The following is a 15,422-nucleotide window of genomic DNA, read 5'->3' on the forward strand; positions in this document are numbered from 1 at the left end:
TTTAAAGTATGCACATATACCATTTTGAAAATAGTTATTCACATTCTTGAAATCAATTTGCTAATACCGCCACCAGTTCACCCAATTAGTCTCAGTTCACCTAGACACTCTAGTACTTCACCCTGAACTCACCCCAATTCATCTAGTCCTCCCATCCAAAAATTGCAGACAACAGACAAATCTGATTTCACTTGTGCTAATCAATTATCAAGTGTAAAATTATATGTAAATGTCTTATAAAATATCAATTTCAGTGCATACCTCGTTATTCTGCCCAGGAACTCCCATAGACCACCCTTTTTTGTGCTGGTAAATGTGCTCACAAAAGCGAAAATAAGCACGCACTTTCAATGTTTATAAAATAGCATGTTCATGATTACATGCAATTTATGTGCATATGTGCTGTTTTCCTGCGTGTAACCCCTTTGAAAATTTACTCAGCAGAGTAGAAGAATCTGTGGTAGAAAATCAAAACCGGCACATGAAAAAATGGAGTCCTACTGAATCAGCAGTGCTCAATCTCCTCCACTCCTGCATCGGAAGCACCCACTGATGATGTCTGGTTCGCTCTGTGATAAAGACCCTCACTCTTTCCATTTTTCCTATTGTATAAATCAGGACTGATTAAGCCAAATATCATCAGGTTCTCTTGATGTGGCAGTGGAGGAGCTTGAGCATACTGCTGATTCAGTGGGGCTCCATGTGCTGTCTTTTTATTTTTCACTGCAGATTGTTTCTACTCTGTGTGAGCAATTTATTTTATTTGGATGTATGAATCGCCCATCTAAAGCTCCGGGACGGTAACTTTAAAACAAGCGAGTACACTCCCATATACACACACATGAGGGCACAAGCACACATGCGCATGAATTCTATATATTCTGTGCAATTGCGCTTACATTATATAATATATGCCTATTCACGCGTATGTGTGCTGCTAATTTTAAGCATTTGCATGTGGAAATGTTGTTCGTGTATTTTCCTTAGAATTTGTCGGCTTTTACATGCGCAAGTCAGCACATTTTATGATATGCGCATGTGAAAGAAATGACCAGTTTTACCAATTAGTCTTAGTCTACCAGTCTATATCTATGTCATCAAGACCCTTCTGGTTATTCAGCCTGCACGTCCCCTAATTTACCCTGACCCTTCACTCGGTCACTATTTGGCTATAAGGAGTTTTATTCTGACTTACACCTGATAAATAGCAGAAGTAAATATGTACAGGTAACAGCCATATGCGCACTGCGTTCGCAGGTTATAAAATCGCAATTTCTGCAGGTAAATGTTGACCCTGCCCCAGAATGCCCCTCACACACCCCTAACTTGCCCCTTTTTTACACTACTAAATTTATTCGCGCATCAGTACTTGTGCATGTATGTATGAGGTTTATTAAATAGCACTTAAGCAAATATGCACTATTTGATGGTAATTGTCAAAGGGTGCGCACATTGATGCACATATGTTATAAAATATCCTGGGCACGGAGGCGCAAGTTGATGCACATATGTTATAAAATAGTCTGGCTGCGCATATGTGCGTGCTCTATTTTGCAACTGGAAGCGCACAGCCATGCACATCCGGATATGAGCCGCACAAGTGGGAGCATTTTATAACTGGCACGTGTCCATGCCATGACCAGTGTCACCAGTTTGTCCACTAGTTCACCCAGTGTAGAGCTAGGTCCTCCAACCCCACCCCCCCACCCCCTCTGGTTTAATAGCCTGCACTCCCCCATACCCTTTAAACACCTCAGGGATGGCTGTTTTGTTTGTTTTTTAACTTAAACCTCCTCCATACCAGAAGTAAAGGTATACAGCACTGGACCTGGGTGCGCCCCAGGTGCATAAGTATTTGTGCGCATATCTCTTGGATTTCCCATGCCCCGCCCAAACCATGCCCACACCATGGCCCTTTTTGAATCGGGATGAGATATTCTTGCATCAGCAGATGCGCGCTCATGTAGGCAGCTTGTAAATCCTGCTGGGCGCACACATGTCCTTCATGTGCGCAGATCTCCAATTCCGGCGCAGGCCGGACTTTTAAAATTCACCTCTTAGCGTGCGCATCTGCTACTTTGTGTGCGTGCATCTCTTTTAAAATTCATCTTTAAGTGATGTGTACAATAATTATACAAGAAATATCAAAGAATACATTAAAAGATTAATTTTGAAAGCCAGATGCATGCCAAAATCTAGCACATGTACTTTTCTACACGATTTTATAAGCCACCCACATGCATGTACAAGGACCAATGCACAAATATCTTAAATCGGGGGGGGGAAAAAGGTGGAATGTGGGCGGGGCAGGGCCAAGAGACATACATGCAAGTAGCTATATGCCTGGGCATGCGCTCAAGTATATTTTAGTGCAAGATTGCGACTGCTATGGATGAAATGTAAGTGTTAATAAAACTAATTCTAAGCATCTATGAAGTGTTTAAGGGGTCTGGGTTAACTGGAGAAAATGCAGACTAAAAATCAGGGTGGTTTGGCGGACCTAGCTGTAGACTAGTCAAACTGGTGGACGAACTGGTGAAAATGGTCATGGCCTGGACGCACGTCTGTTATAAAATTCCTTCACTTGCCTCTCCCAAAGCCGACTTACGCTGCTGTGCATGTACAAGCTTAAAATAGGAGCACACATACAAGCACCAGGGCTGTTTTATAACATGTGCGCACAGGATATAAAATTGCTGTGTATCTGTGCGCCCACATGCCCATTTTAATGTTACCGTCTAAATATCATACAATATGATAAATATTACAAACAAAATTAATTAAAAGCAAATTCATAGTAAAAAAATTATACAAAATTATACAAATTATACAAAAATAACTATTAAAGCAAACGTATTAAAGCAAATAGCACAATTCTCTCAAACAGAAATATTAAAAACCTTCTTAACTTTTTAAAGTTCTTTAAAATTTACCTAAAACAGATAATTGCCTTCCAATCTCACTTCCTTAGGAAGGGAGTTCCAAAAAGATGAAGCTATACAGCTAAAAGCAGATCTTTGTGTTTCATTAATCTGCATTGCATGAAAATCTGTGTTTAACATACATGCGTATTATAAAATGCTTGGTCTGTCCCACATCATATATGTGCATGTATCCCTATGCACAAATACATGCAATGCATTAAAAATGAGTGCTTCATTGCAATGAATATGCACACTTTTCCTACTAATTTTAAAAATATACACACATATATTTTGCACACAAAAATAAAGCAAGACTTGCTCACATAAAACCTGATTTACACACACAAGTCAGTGTATTTTCAAACACAGGCGTACAATTGAAATTACCAGTTTTACGATTCCTCTACAAGTTCACCCATTCCCTCTCCGGGTCATCGAGACCTTCCTGGTTCTTGAACCTGCATGCACTACAGTTCACCCACCCAGCCAATACTACACGATAACAAATTTAGAACGTAAGTTTGATATCAATTATGCAAAATAATTAGCAGATATAAAATTACACAAGTAAGTTGCCAAATGTCCATGTGTAAGTCTTTTTTAAACTAGCACACTCAAAACTGTTGACCCCACCTCAGATCGCCCCAGACCACCCCTTTTTTTACACACATCTATGTTGTTATGAAACCTAAACTATGCACATACTTTCGAAGTTTATAAAACAGTGATTGTGTGAGTACAGGCTACTAATATGCATATACAACAGCTTGCAAAAGTAGTTGACCCCCTAAAACGTCAGGAGGTTTGTGTGGAATACAAATGACACTTACACAGATTGTTCCAGACAGTATCGGGTAAATTTTAAAAGGAATGCACATGCGTATTGCAGCACTAGCAAAAATATACCGCGTTTTATAAAGTACGTGCGTAGCATTTAAAATACTGTTGCTGCAGGTACGTCTATAGCCTTTACACATGTATCTTGCACGCTGAGAGAGAGAGACTCTGTATAGAGTCAGTCTGACACTCTCTCTCTCTTTCTCTCTCTCTATATATATATGTGCCACTGTAGAGGGCCACTTTCAATAAGGGTGGGTTTTCGGGAGGTGAGTTGGGGTTAGGGGGAGTGTTACAGACACATTTAGAGGTATTCATAGTAAAATTGATATCAGTAAATAATTATAGCCCTTCTAAGTAATGAAAAGTCAAACGAGGAGTTGATTTGTACACTGCAGAGTCTGCAAGCTGTATTGTACAAATCTATTCCTTTTCATCACTTAGAAGGACTACAATTCTTTACTGATGTCAGTTTTACTATGAATACCTCTGAATGTCTGTAACAACATCTCCCCTAACCCCAATCCACCTCCCGAAAACCCACTCTGATTCAACTTGACCCTCTACAGTGGTACATATATAGACATATATAGAGAGGGTTTTTCTCTCTCTTCCCCCCCCCCCCCCCCAATGAGGAGCAGTAGCAACGTTATGCAGGCAATATACATGCAAAATTTGTGATTACGCACGTCAGTCTTGGACCCGCCCCTGGAATGTCCCATGACCTGCCCTTTTCCTCCTCTTTTTTCTGGGCGCACTGCGCGAGCAACAATTTTAAAATCTACCTTTGTTTATTGCAAACCAGTATGCTCTTAAAGTAAATGTTCAAAGTCACAATTCTATTATTTCTCTGCATTTTTTATAAAATAAAATTAAAAAACTGAAAAATGCTGCTTGGAAAAGTATTCAACCCCCTCAGACTAGTATTTGGTAGAACTGTTTTTGCTTCAATAACAGCTTTAATTCTGTTAGGGTAAGTTTCTATCAGCTTTGCACACTGTTTGGGAGAGATTTTTGAACATTCTTCCTGGCAGATTTGCTTCAGGTTGTTCAGGTTGATTGGATGGTGCTTATGGAATGCAGTTTTCAAATAGTGCTACAGATTCTCGATTGGATTGAGATCTGGACTTTGACTTGACCATTGTAGAACATTCACCTTCTTCTTGTTAATAACTCTTATGTTGCTTTGGCATTGTGCTTGGGATCATTGTCCTGCTGAAAGGTGAGCTTTCTCCCAAGTTTTATTTTTTAGCAGACTGAAGCAGGTTGTCTTGCAGTATCCCCACAACATTTATTTATTTTATTTATTTAAAAGCTTTTCTATACCATCGTTTAGTGATATACCATCACAACGGTTTACAAATAGGCACATAAAGAAGTTCGAAATGGATTTTACTTTAACCAGAGGGTGCCATAGTTTTTCAGATACATGATTCGATATTTTAAGCTATATGTAAAGTGTATTAAAATTCTCTTTATGAGCTCACCGTAGATGCGGTATACTGTAATTTTTAACTTAATACTTAAGTGTGATAAAATAAAAATAAAAACACACATGTTCTCAGGTGACTTTTGCCTGTGTGTATAAGTCCTTTTCTTGTTTCTTAGTACCACCTATTTCCCATTCTCAGTTTGAAAAGCCTTTTTGAAAAGCCATGTTTTTAAGCTTTTTTTGAAAAGTTTTTGATCCCTCATTAGTCTTATTTCGGGTGGCTTTGAGTTCCATAATGTAGGGCCGGCTAATGGCAGTGCTCTCTCCCTTACTTGTGTCAGTTTAGCTGTCTTTACAGAGGGTATGGTTAGTAAGGCTTTATTTGCTGATCTGAGATTTCTTTGGGGAACATGTAGTCTTAATGCAGTGTTTAACCAATCAGTATTTTCTTCATTAATTAACTTGTGGATTGTGCAAAGTGTTTTAAATTGTAGGCTTTGTTCGATTGGCAGCCAATGTAATTCGGCAAGAGTTTGCCACTCCCTTACTTTACTGTTGGGATGGTGTTTGCTGAGGAATGGGCAGTGTTAGGTTTGCGCCACACACATAGGGGCAGATTTTCAAAGGCTATGCGTGTAGCCCAAGAAAATCTGTCCCTGCGTGCGCCGAGCCTATTTTGCATAGGCTCGGCGGCGCGGGCAAGGCCCGGGACGCGCGTATGTCCCGGGGCTTGCAAAAAGGGATGGTCCGGGGGTGAGGCAGGGGGCGTGGCTGAGGTCCAGGGGTGGTCCGGGGGCAGGGTCGAGTGCTCCAGCACAGCGCACCGGCAGCCCGCCGGTGTGTGCAAGTTATGCCTGCCTCGGGCTGGCGTAACTTTTAGAGTAAAGGTGGGGGGGGGGGGGGGGATTTAGTTAGGGATGGGGAGGGGAGGGGAAGGTGGGAGGGGGCCAGAAAAAAAGTTCCCTCCAAGGCCGCTTCAATTTCGGAGCGGCCTTTGAGGGAACGGGGAAAGCCATCAGGGCTCCCCTCGGGCTCGGCACGCACAAGGTGCACATGTGTGCACCCCCTTGCGCACCGAGCCTGGATTCTATAACACGCGCGTGGCAGCACACGCATGTTATAAAATCGGGCGTAGATTTGTTCGTGCCGGGTTGCGCGAACAAATCTACGCTCGCGTGTAGATTTTAAGATCTGGCCCATAGCGTTTTGAATTTTGGCCTAAAAGCTTCATTTTTGTCTCATCTGACCACAAAACCTTATCCCACATTTTAGCTGGGTCACTCTGATGCTTTCTGGCAAACTCCAGACATGCTTTGATGTGTTTTTTCTTCAGTATTGGCTTCTTTCTAGCCACCTTCCCATGCAGGCCAATTGTATGCAGAGCTCTTGATATGGCTGACTGGTGCATCTCCACTCCAGTCTCAGCCACTGAACTTTGTAGCTCCTTCAAAGTGATTGTTGGCTCTCTGTGATTTCCTTCACAAGTTTCCTTTTTGCTCTGATGCTGTTTTGAGGGACAGATTTGTCTAGGGCTAGGCAGTGTCTGTGTGGTGTGATGCAGTTTCCATTTCCTCACAATTGATCCAACAGTGCTCACTGGGATATCCAAGTACTTGTATATTATTTTGTAGCCTTTTCCTATCTTGTGCATGACTATAACTTTATCTTTAATTTCCTTAGAATGCTCTTTGGTCTTCATTTTCACAGCTTTACTTCTACTTCAGTCTGACCAATGGTACTGGAATTAGGGGGTCTTTTATCCAGAGAAGTTGACCTTTTTTAATGATTCACAGGTAGAGGCCAGTTGTTAAAGTAATATCTTTCATCGGTGTAAACCTCGAGCTTTCACAGCACAGGTGTTGAATACTTATGCAAACAGCATTTTTTTTTCGGTTTTTAATTTTATTTTACAAAAACTGCAGAGCAATAATGAATTGTGAATTTGAAAACTTTCTGGAACATTCTGTGTAAGTGTCATTTGTAATCCACATAAATCTGATATTTTAGGGGGTCGAATACTTTTCCATGCCACTATATGTTAATTTATAGATATGTAAATATTTGAAAATTCACCCCATAGAGTATAAACCCTGCGTAGGGATCTGCTAAGTCTCTCAGTTAACTAGTCTGGAACATGGCCATGTACAGCTTTAAAAGTGAGGCAAATAACATTAAACTGGCATCTTTATGAAATCGGCAACCAGTGAGAAGATGGTAAAACTGGAGTAATATGATCTCGAAAGCAGGTACCCATGACTACATATACCGCAGCATTCTGTAACATCTGCAAACTATGCAACACCTCCTGTGGTAAACCCACAAAAAGTGAACAGTAGTAATCAAGAGGTGATAGAACCAATGATTGCATAAGAATCCTAAATTGATTGACTGACAAAAAAATTTTGACTAAATGAACAAAGTTGCAGTTTAAAACCACCCCCTTTGGCAACGTGACAAAATATGTGCCTCTAAAGTAAGCGGCAAATCAAAAATCACACCCAAGGTCATAACTTGTTTCTTTAAGGGAAGAGGAGGCCCATCTTATTGTAACCCGCCCTGAACTATGGAGGGTTATAAATACTTTAACTATGGAGGGTTATAAATACTTTAAAATAAATAAATAAAATAAATCTAGATGGATATCATTATCCATCAGAATTAATGGTACAGACAATTTCCATTTTCAATGCATTCAATAATTGTCTACTCATTTTCATCCAGTCAGATTTGTGGCAAACACTTAGTCATAGACTTAATTCAGCTAGCGAAGGGAAGTCTCAATATGAGCAAGGGTAAGACCTTTGCTTTTTCCTCCCGCCTCTTCCCTACCTCCTCTTGCCCCCTCCCCCACCAACCCCCTTTTCCCAGAAATAATATGACCACTCCAGCTGGGATTCGAATGACATTTAATGGACAGATTAAGACCCCGCATCATCAAGGCAATTACATCAAACAATATTACAGATTACAATCATTGAACTAATAAATAAACAGAACTAATATAAACGACATCCTTCCTTGACATAAAAATGTATCAAGAACATTCTTTCCCCAGGCGCCCCATGTACTAAGCCAACAAGCCATTAGCAGCTTTATAACAACCCTGGCCGATGAAGTCAAAAGCATTGAGGGGTCACTGGCAGGCAGAAGTCTTTATTTATTTTATTTATTTCAGAGCTTTTATATACCGAGGTTTAGCAATTAGCCTTCACCCCGGTTTACAGTAGAACAACTTGTTACATAGAACAGTACATGGAATATAGAATGGAATAGGTTCCATCAAACTGTTAGGAGACTGTCCTAGAACTAATTTTAAACGCATGAACCAGGTCGCGTCAAGTTTAATTAAAAAACTTTAACAGTAGTAAAGGAACTCAGAAACGAGTTAGTAATAACCAGACAAAATGGCAAAGAGGTATGCAAGAGGTTGAGGTATCGAATTAGGTACGGTGCCTGGTCTTACTCGCACTCCACTATTACACTCTTAAAGATATGAAAAGCCCCAACACAATTGTGAATATTCTTCAAAATTTTAGGTTTCCTCTCCTTTGCATTTCTTCCCTCCTCCCTGTCCTTTGCTTTCCCCTCTCCACTGTCATGGTCTCTGATCAATAAGGAAAATATATATCTAAATTCCCATCATCAGATTTTCTTCCTGATTTTTCTTAGGACACTACAACCTAGAGAGTTAACTCCACACAAAACTTCTTCCTTGTGGAGCGGTATCGGGGCTGCCTGTGCAGGGATATTGCGTGGAGTCACTAAAGTCCCAGTATCTGCACCCCACACTGTTGCCGCTGTACTGACTTTCCCAGCCGCCCTCATTTTCTTAAAGGACTTCAACCCCCTCAGACTAGTATTTGGTAGAACTGTTTTTGCTTCAATAACAGCTTTAATTCTGTTAGGGTAAGTTTCTATCAGCTTTGCACACTGTTTGGGAGAGATTTTTGAACATTCTTCCTGGCAGATTTGCTTCAGGTTGTTCAGGTTGATTGGATGGTGCTTATGGAATGCAGTTTTCAAATAGTGCTACAGATTCTCGATTGGATTGAGATCTGGACTTTGACTTGACCATTGTAGAACATTCACCTTCTTCTTGTTAATAACTCTTATGTTGCTTTGGCATTGTGCTTGGGATCATTGTCCTGCTGAAAGGTGAGCTTTCTCCCAAGTTTTATTTTTTAGCAGACTGAAGCAGGTTGTCTTGCAGTATCCCCACAACATTTATTTATTTTATTTATTTAAAAGCTTTTCTATACCATCGTTTAGTGATATACCATCACAACGGTTTACAAATAGGCACATAAAGAAGTTCGAAATGGATTTTACTTTAACCAGAGGGTGCCATAGTTTTTCAGATACATGATTCGATATTTTAAGCTATATGTAAAGTGTATTAAAATTCTCTTTATGAGCTCACCGTAGATGCGGTATACTGTAATTTTTAACTTAATACTTAAGTGTGATAAAATAAAAATAAAAACACACATGTTCTCAGGTGACTTTTGCCTGTGTGTATAAGTCCTTTTCTTGTTTCTTAGTACCACCTATTTCCCATTCTCAGTTTGAAAAGCCTTTTTGAAAAGCCATGTTTTTAAGCTTTTTTTGAAAAGTTTTTGATCCCTCATTAGTCTTATTTCGGGTGGCTTTGAGTTCCATAATGTAGGGCCGGCTAATGGCAGTGCTCTCTCCCTTACTTGTGTCAGTTTAGCTGTCTTTACAGAGGGTATGGTTAGTAAGGCTTTATTTGCTGATCTGAGATTTCTTTGGGGAACATGTAGTCTTAATGCAGTGTTTAACCAATCAGTATTTTCTTCATTAATTAACTTGTGGATTGTGCAAAGTGTTTTAAATTGTAGGCTTTGTTCGATTGGCAGCCAATGTAATTCGGCAAGAGTTTGCCACTCCCTTACTTTACTGTTGGGATGGTGTTTGCTGAGGAATGGGCAGTGTTAGGTTTGCGCCACACACATAGGGGCAGATTTTCAAAGGCTATGCGTGTAGCCCAAGAAAATCTGTCCCTGCGTGCGCCGAGCCTATTTTGCATAGGCTCGGCGGCGCGGGCAAGGCCCGGGACGCGCGTATGTCCCGGGGCTTGCAAAAAGGGATGGTCCGGGGGTGAGGCAGGGGGCGTGGCTGAGGTCCAGGGGTGGTCCGGGGGCAGGGTCGAGTGCTCCAGCACAGCGCACCGGCAGCCCGCCGGTGTGTGCAAGTTATGCCTGCCTCGGGCTGGCGTAACTTTTAGAGTAAAGGTGGGGGGGGGGGGGGGGGATTTAGTTAGGGATGGGGAGGGGAGGGGAAGGTGGGAGGGGGCCAGAAAAAAAGTTCCCTCCAAGGCCGCTTCAATTTCGGAGCGGCCTTTGAGGGAACGGGGAAAGCCATCAGGGCTCCCCTCGGGCTCGGCACGCACAAGGTGCACATGTGTGCACCCCCTTGCGCACCGAGCCTGGATTCTATAACACGCGCGTGGCAGCACACGCATGTTATAAAATCGGGCGTAGATTTGTTCGTGCCGGGTTGCGCGAACAAATCTACGCTCGCGTGTAGATTTTAAGATCTGGCCCATAGCGTTTTGAATTTTGGCCTAAAAGCTTCATTTTTGTCTCATCTGACCACAAAACCTTATCCCACATTTTAGCTGGGTCACTCTGATGCTTTCTGGCAAACTCCAGACATGCTTTGATGTGTTTTTTCTTCAGTATTGGCTTCTTTCTAGCCACCTTCCCATGCAGGCCAATTGTATGCAGAGCTCTTGATATGGCTGACTGGTGCATCTCCACTCCAGTCTCAGCCACTGAACTTTGTAGCTCCTTCAAAGTGATTGTTGGCTCTCTGTGATTTCCTTCACAAGTTTCCTTTTTGCTCTGATGCTGTTTTGAGGGACAGATTTGTCTAGGGCTAGGCAGTGTCTGTGTGGTGTGATGCAGTTTCCATTTCCTCACAATTGATCCAACAGTGCTCACTGGGATATCCAAGTACTTGTATATTATTTTGTAGCCTTTTCCTATCTTGTGCATGACTATAACTTTATCTTTAATTTCCTTAGAATGCTCTTTGGTCTTCATTTTCACAGCTTTACTTCTACTTCAGTCTGACCAATGGTACTGGAATTAGGGGGTCTTTTATCCAGAGAAGTTGACCTTTTTTAATGATTCACAGGTAGAGGCCAGTTGTTAAAGTAATATCTTTCATCTGTGTAAACCTCGAGCTTTCACAGCACAGGTGTTGAATACTTATGCAAACAGCATTTTTTTTTCGGTTTTTAATTTTATTTTACAAAAACTGCAGAGCAATAATGAATTGTGAATTTGAAAACTTTCTGGAACATTCTGTGTAAGTGTCATTTGTAATCCACATAAATCTGATATTTTAGGGGGTCGAATACTTTTCCATGCCACTATATGTTAATTTATAGATATGTAAATATTTGAAAATTCACCCCATAGAGTATAAACCCTGCGTAGGGATCTGCTAAGTCTCTCAGTTAACTAGTCTGGAACATGGCCATGTACAGCTTTAAAAGTGAGGCAAATAACATTAAACTGGCATCTTTATGAAATCGGCAACCAGTGAGAAGATGGTAAAACTGGAGTAATATGATCTCGAAAGCAGGTACCCATGACTACATATACCGCAGCATTCTGTAACATCTGCAAACTATGCAACACCTCCTGTGGTAAACCCACAAAAAGTGAACAGTAGTAATCAAGAGGTGATAGAACCAATGATTGCATAAGAATCCTAAATTGATTGACTGACAAAAAAAATTTTGACTAAATGAACAAAGTTGCAGTTTAAACCACCCCCTTTGGCAACGTGACAAAATATGTGCCTCTAAAGTAAGCGGCAAATCAAAAATCACACCCAAGGTCATAACTTGTTTCTTTAAGGGAAGAGGAGGCCCATCTTATTGTAACCCGCCCTGAACTATGGAGGGTTATAAATACTTTAACTATGGAGGGTTATAAATACTTTAAAATAAATAAATAAAATAAATCTAGATGGATATCATTATCCATCAGAATTAATGGTACAGACAATTTCCATTTTCAATGCATTCAATAATTGTCTACTCATTTTCATCCAGTCAGATTTGTGGCAAACACTTAGTCATAGACTTAATTCAGCTAGCGAAGGGAAGTCTCAATATGAGCAAGGGTAAGACCTTTGCTTTTTCCTCCCGCCTCTTCCCTACCTCCTCTTGCCCCCTCCCCCACCAACCCCCTTTTCCCAGAAATAATATGACCACTCCAGCTGGGATTCGAATGACATTTAATGGACAGATTAAGACCCCGCATCATCAAGGCAATTACATCAAACAATATTACAGATTACAATCATTGAACTAATAAATAAACAGAACTAATATAAACGACATCCTTCCTTGACATAAAAATGTATCAAGAACATTCTTTCCCCAGGCGCCCCATGTACTAAGCCAACAAGCCATTAGCAGCTTTATAACAACCCTGGCCGATGAAGTCAAAAGCATTGAGGGGTCACTGGCAGGCAGAAGTCTTTATTTATTTTATTTATTTCAGAGCTTTTATATACCGAGGTTTAGCAATTAGCCTTCACCCCGGTTTACAGTAGAACAACTTGTTACATAGAACAGTACATGGAATATAGAATGGAATAGGTTCCATCAAACTGTTAGGAGACTGTCCTAGAACTAATTTTAAACGCATGAACCAGGTCGCGTCAAGTTTAATTAAAAAACTTTAACAGTAGTAAAGGAACTCAGAAACGAGTTAGTAATAACCAGACAAAATGGCAAAGAGGTATGCAAGAGGTTGAGGTATCGAATTAGGTACGGTGCCTGGTCTTACTCGCACTCCACTATTACACTCTTAAAGATATGAAAAGCCCCAACACAATTGTGAATATTCTTCAAAATTTTAGGTTTCCTCTCCTTTGCATTTCTTCCCTCCTCCCTGTCCTTTGCTTTCCCCTCTCCACTGTCATGGTCTCTGATCAATAAGGAAAATATATATCTAAATTCCCATCATCAGATTTTCTTCCTGATTTTTCTTAGGACACTACAACCTAGAGAGTTAACTCCACACAAAACTTCTTCCTTGTGGAGCGGTATCGGGGCTGCCTGTGCAGGGATATTGCGTGGAGTCACTAAAGTCCCAGTATCTGCACCCCACACTGTTGCCGCTGTACTGACTTTCCCAGCCGCCCTCATTTTCTTAAAGGACTTCAGAGCATTTTGCATAGCAGTGGCCAGAGCCAATTCTTCATTAGTGCTGTCGGGGGGGAGAGCCAAAGTGAATGAGAGCTAACGCTATCTTATCTTGGTCCGCTGTATGTGAACCTGTGCTGCCCCTTGGGGCTGGAAAAGTGTTATGAATTCTCACGATGCCACTACCATCACTGGCTTGCCGATCATTATCAGACCGTGCCATGCGTCTCTGCTTGCTGACAAAGCTCTGACATAAAGTCCTCGAGAACCTGCTGGCCCTTGCCGGAGGCCTTCCCTGCTCCTGCACAGCTCTGGTGCATATTTGGAATCCCGGTTTGATGGTCTCCTGCCCCTCCCAAGGTGCCAGTTTGAGGGATGGGTTAGCCTTATGCACTCTCTCTGCACCGGTAGCCCCCATGCTTAGTGTTACTCCCCGAGCCTTCCTGCCCTGAGCCCGAGGTTTAGCACCTTAGGGAGTGACGGACCTGCTACGCCTTTTAGGTGCCATCGGGATCTGTTGCCATCTAACTTGTGTGACACAACTGTAGATGGACATCATGCAATTAAATATTGACCACAGATCAAAATCTTTACTACAGTTCTGATTGTCCTCAAGCTTATGCTAACAACATCTTGAAACATCCAATTTATGAGTGCTAGATAAACTGCTTAAGAATGACCTCAAAGGGGGGGGGGTGTTTTGGTTTTTTTTAATTAAAATTAGGGTGCTATATAAAAACTGAAATCAGTATGCAGTATGCACTTTTAATTCCAAACAAATATACATTTTTTGGAACTAAAGGTGCAAACATTTCTATATATTTAGAAAAATTGAAATATTTTGTTAAAAAAAAAAACCAGAAGAAAGACTGCCCAAGAATAAGATCAGAAAACATTCAAGATTTTACAACTGGCATATACAAGAAGCTGCTGCAGGGCTATGGTACCCAAGAATAAATCGCAAAAACTGAGCTGTGAAAAGCTGCCATGTCATATGCTATAGAGCACAATGGTAAGCAGAGTAGGGTAGGATTTACTGACCCCCATCTGTCAGTCCTGAGTTGCGTATTGAACATCTCTTACTTGTGTAGAAATGATGATGGCAGTTAGATTCCAGAAGTACATTTCATTTAAATGTTGAATATACAGTCTTCTTTGTCTGTATTCTAGTGGCCTGTGGATTACTGCCCTCAATGACTTTGCAAACTGATTTTCTCTTTTATTATAATTTTAAAACAAACATCCAGAGGCTCCTAAGAAATCTGGTTGATGGACACAATTCTGATGGCATGTGTGTGTTAGACGTATGCATGGTAAACGTTTTGTTTTGTTTCATTTTTCTTGTTTTATTTTTTGTTGCATTTTTTAAATTATATTTCATTACACATGTAAAATGCATTTGTTATGCATGTATGCATTCACATTTGTGCATAAAATTGATTTAATATGCATAAATATAATTTTTCTTGTAAAGTAAAACAAAGTTAATGCACATCCCTAATGTGTGCATGATCCATATTTGTTAAAAATGTTACTACTGTGCCCTTGCAAAATTAGTTTTTATTTTATAGACAAATAAATTAGAACAAACAAATCCTCCCACTGACTTCCTATATATATACATGCCATTAGTATTTGTAATTTGTAAGCAAACAGTTGAACAGTAGATAATTAACTGCTGTTCTGTGACCAACTTTGAACTCACTTGGGAGCCAACAGACACTGAAAGTCAATGTGAATATATTAGAAAAGGATTAATCATTATTTCATGTTTCCCAGTTTGAGGTCTAGTGCTACATATGTATTTATAGATATGTGCAAGGAATCATTTCAGGACTCCCAATGCATAGCAGTTTGAGCCATTCCAACACTGAGCTTAATTAGATGCACCCACGAACTACAAATGGCAAAGGTAAAGAGTAGTGCCTCTTACCTGTTCAGGTGTAGCTCATTTAAAAAAAGCTGGAATGCCTCAAACTGGTAGGCAATGGTAGTCTTATTCTCTGGATTTGCGTGTGTGCATATATTCACATACGTTTAT

Source organism: Rhinatrema bivittatum, chromosome 4 (assembly GCF_901001135.1).
Source record: "Rhinatrema bivittatum chromosome 4, aRhiBiv1.1, whole genome shotgun sequence".
NCBI classification, from domain to species: domain Eukaryota; kingdom Metazoa; phylum Chordata; class Amphibia; order Gymnophiona; family Rhinatrematidae; genus Rhinatrema; species Rhinatrema bivittatum.